Raw genomic sequence first — 4183 nt, forward strand, 5'->3', positions numbered from 1 at the left:
CCCCGGTTTAAAGGAAAAAAACCTTTAAATACCCTACACTTCTTGTGCTCTGAGTCGAACTCCTCTGCACCTGCGTGGGTTATGAGCTCGGCCCCAGTGCACTGGCTTCCCCAATAAACCTCGTGTGTTCACAGCAAGATCGGTCTCTCGTGAGTTATTAGGTGGTCGTGTCGTCCCGAGACTTGAGTGAGGGTCTCCCTAGCTCTGGGTTCCTTTCACTCCCAGTAGCAGGGAAGAAGAGGTAGCTGTGTCTCTGTGAGTTCGAGGCCAGCCAGTTCTACAGAGTGAGTTCAAGGACAGCCAGGACTACACAGAGAAAACGCTAACTGGAAAAAACAATAACCAAAAAGTGTGAATGATCCATTTTGTATGGCAGACGTTAAGAGATGATGACTGTGGCTCAGAGCCTGGAAAAGCAAGACAGACTTGGGACTTTGGGAAGTAGAAGCTGCCAATGAGCTCTGCTCTCTTTCTGGAGAAGTGGACATGCTGGAGACACATGCCAAACACACATGCCAAACACCCAGGGCTTGGCAGCAGAGCTTGTCTGAAGGGGCTTGCTGATGAAGATGATCTTGCATCACCCTTTAGAAGTGAATTGGCTAAGGAGTGAGAAATACGGACAACCTACTGCGGACTGAACGCGGCACCGTGAACCACTCCAGCAGAGAGCTGTCTAAGGCTAGTCGGGGTGGAAGACAGAAAATAAGAACATTTGGCAAAGGAACTTTCTCCACACTGCTATGAGAGGAAGCAGTCCAGATTTAAGGGTTTGTTCCTTTGTTTAGATTTATTTTTGTGCGTTGTTTGTGTGCCTGCACACGCGCATGCGTGCACATGTCCATCACACCCTGGGGAATATGCCCAAGGAGGGCAGGAGGGGGTCTGGGAGTCCTTGGAACTGGAGTTCCAGGCAGTTGTAAATATAGCAGCTGTGGTGCTGTGAAACAAACTCGTGTCCTCTGTAAAAGCAGAATATTTGTTACTTTCCTTTGCTGTGTTAATATCTGATAATGAAGACAGCATAAGGAGGAGTTTATGGTCCCAGAGGGAGAGTCCACAGTAAAGGGAAGGGATGGCAGCAGGCAGCTGGAGCGGGCAGCTGGAGCGGGCAGCTGGAGCGGGCAGCTGGAGCGGGCAGCTGGAGCGGGCAGCTGGAGCGGGCAGCTGGAGCGGGCAGCTGGAGCGGGCACCTGGAGCGGGCAGCTGGAGCAGGCAGCTGGAGCAGACAGCTAAGTGGCCATATCTCTAACCACAAACAGCAAGCCGAGAGAACTGGAAGTGGACAAGCTTGTGAGCCCTTCAGAACTTACCTCAGAGGCACGCTTCCCAGACAAAGGCTGGACCACCTCCCCAAACAGCAGCACCAACTAGGGACCAAGTGTTCAAGTACCCGAGCCCATGGGGGCCATTGCTCACTCAAACCACTACAAGTTGCAGGTGTAGTCAACCTCGGAGTCATTTCTCCAGCCTGCTATCCTCGTTTTTATTTTTAGACGTGGCTCTAGGCTCCTGTATTCTGAATTCGTGGGATTATCTGTGACAAAACTTGTTTTTAAGAAATGACATATTTCACAGATAATGTTGTTAGAAGCTTTACATACTACTGTAACTTGCTTACTTTTATTTCTGGATCTAGGTCAAGATATTTAATAACCGTCCTGCTAGAACCGCTGCGTGCGGAGGAAAGTGTTTTAGTTGAATTGGGACATATGAACAATGTTATCTTAATTGCGCAGTGTGCTATATCTGCTGGCTCTGTTTGACTGGTTAAGCAACAGCTTTACAGGGAAATAACTAATAAGATACTCAGTTTCTTCATTCAAAAGTTAAAAAGCATCAGACTTTCCAAGTGCAGAGTATTGATAATGAGACAAGAGATTGCTTTTTTTGATTTTTTGGTTGCTTTTAAGTCCGGATAGCCATTCTGGAACTGAGATGTGTAATATCTGAAATTCACAGCTCACTGGAAGCGCTCAATAGTAGATCTGATCAGGTAGAAAAATTGGTGATTTGAAGGGAGGGTGATGGAGACCGTCCATCCAGAGAAGGAGAGACAGTAATGTGAAAACTCACAAGGACCACTGCATACACGGTGCCCATCCCAGGGGAGGAAAAGCTAAGCCCTCCCACACAGACAGGAAGTGGACGGAGGGGGAGGGGGAGGGGGAGGGGGTGGAGGGTGTTGCGCTTGTGAGGGAAACAGTATAACTGTGGAATGGATGTGGCGTTTCCTTTTGAGGTGACAGAAAAAAAAAAACACCAGACCACACACTTTGAAATGCTAAACTTTATATTCTGTAACTTTCATTTCTTTAAAAAGAAGAAAAATTATGGAGAAAATGTAGGTAAATGATGTTACGTACTAACTGACAACTATAAGGAAGTTATCATTTCTGGAGTTGCTGGTTTTTTTCAGCTTTTTGTTACATGTAATTTGCTGTCATTTCTTTTACTCTAAAGATGCTCTTACCAAATAACCTATTTTATACATTTTCTCCCAAATTGCTTCTTAGACATGAAGCTTCTGGACTCACCAGACCAGGATGCCCCCAGAAACTTTTCAAGATTAGGGAATTCTGTCACCAGAGCGGGTGTGCTCTGTTCCGAAGGGGCCTGGTTCTCAGAATTTCAAGAAACACTCCCCTCCCCCCACCCAGTCCTCAGTTTCCTCCTGAGAGACCCCTCTATTTCTTCTCACATCGTACATGGCTCTAATCCTCAATTAGCTTCCTATGGCTCCTTTAGTTCTCTACTATCACTAGATTGTTTCAGAGTTTTTTGTTTGTTTTGTTTTTCTTAAGATTTTTTTTTAAAGATTTATTTATTTATTTTATTTGTATGAGTACACTGTAGCTGTACAGATGGCCGTGAGCCATCATGTGGTTGCTGGGTATTGAACTTGCTCCGGCCCCACTTGCTTCAGCCCCACTCTTTCAGGCCTGGCTCTCTCTGGCCCCCGCTCGCTCCAGTGTAATACACTGTAGCTGTCTTCAGATGCACCAGAAGAGGGTGTCAGATCTCATTACGGGTGGTTGTGAGCCACCATGTGGTTGCTGGGATTCGAACTCAGGACCTTCAGAAGATCAGTCAGTGCTCTTACCCACTGAGCCATCTTGCCAGCCCCTTTTTTTTTTAAGATTTTTAAATTTATTTTATGTATACGAGTACACTGTAAGCTGTTTTCAGACACACCAGAAGAGGGTGTCAGATCCCATCCCAGATCCCAGTCACAGCTCACTGGAAGCACTGTTAGCCACCATGTAGTTGCTGGGAATTGAACTCAGGACCTTTAGAAGAGCAGTCAGTGCTCTTAACCGCTGGGTCATCTCTTCAGTCCCAGAGCTACTTTTAACGTTATTTACTTATTCGTGGTTTGCTTGTTTACATACTGTCTCTTGTAGCCCAGGCCAACCTTGAAGTTACTGAATAGCTGAGGGTGACCTTGAATCTCTAATCCTCCTTCCTCAGCTGGGATTACAGGCAAGGGCCACCATGGGGAGGCTTGACTACTCCAGAGTTTCACAAAGCATTCATTTCCAGTGGCCCTTCAACTTCCAGGGCCATGGTGCTATAACTCTCCCCCCACCCCCCCGCCCCATCTCTTCTGACTCCAGCATCCATCCCAACCTCTCTGACCTCTCTGTTCATCTCCTCTTTCATCTTTCTGTCAAAGAAAGGGCCTTCTTCAAACTGTGCCAGCACCTGCTTCATCCCCTAACCTCAAAGCATGCTTACCTATGCAGCTCATTGCCCTCACTCTGGACCCTTCACCTCACTGGATCCAGCTCCAGGGTCGTCCGCGGAAAGGCTTCCCACCTCCCTCTGCAACATAGATGTCCCTTGCTGGCCTTGGTGAAGAGCAGTGAGCATTTTAAATAGTTCATGCCTGTTCATCATCAGCAAGAATAATTTGCACTATTTCTGTATATGTGAATGTATAAAAACATTTATGTGCACTCATTCATGGGTATATATATATATATATATATATATCTACATAATAGTATATATGATTTCAATTTATTTTCTCAAGAACTATTCATCTCTAAACACGCTCAAGGCTGGGATGATCCTCATTCATTTACATTTGGAAGTCCCCGTGTTTTGCTTACAGTGTGTGCACAGCCCTGTATTTTTACACTCTTTTGGAGTAGAATTCTTTTCTTTAAGGGTATCAGTC

This window comes from Mastomys coucha, unplaced genomic scaffold (assembly GCF_008632895.1).
Source record: "Mastomys coucha isolate ucsf_1 unplaced genomic scaffold, UCSF_Mcou_1 pScaffold17, whole genome shotgun sequence".
NCBI lineage: Eukaryota > Metazoa > Chordata > Mammalia > Rodentia > Muridae > Mastomys > Mastomys coucha.